This window comes from Penaeus monodon, chromosome 22 (assembly GCF_015228065.2).
Source record: "Penaeus monodon isolate SGIC_2016 chromosome 22, NSTDA_Pmon_1, whole genome shotgun sequence".
Classification (NCBI taxonomy): Eukaryota; Metazoa; Arthropoda; class Malacostraca; order Decapoda; family Penaeidae; genus Penaeus; species Penaeus monodon.
Window position 1 is genome coordinate 6,549,207 of NC_051407.1, and position 401 is coordinate 6,549,607.

The window sequence follows — 401 nt, forward strand, 5'->3', positions numbered from 1 at the left end:
CCTTTTAAGCAGTAGCAATCAATTGTTAAACATGATTTTACTTTTTGCATACGTACACGAGCAATGCCAAAACATCCAAGCTTGGTCCAAGCACACTACATAAATATATCAAAATATATGTGAAAACCCCCCCAGAAAGAACCCGTTATAAAAATGAAAACCAACAATCAATATAATATGTTGCATTTAAAAAGGACATTCACTTAAGAACACAGAATGTCCATCTCAAGAGAGAAGGTCGAAATGACACAGCAGAATTTCTCCTTGGAATAGGTCAGTGCATGAATATAGGCACAGCTGTTGAGGTCAGGTGCAGTTCGCAATCATTAGTAAACCATAATGTCAAATCTGATGTTAATCTTAACCTCTTTCTCTGCTAACTTGACAGTGACATGTGGCAG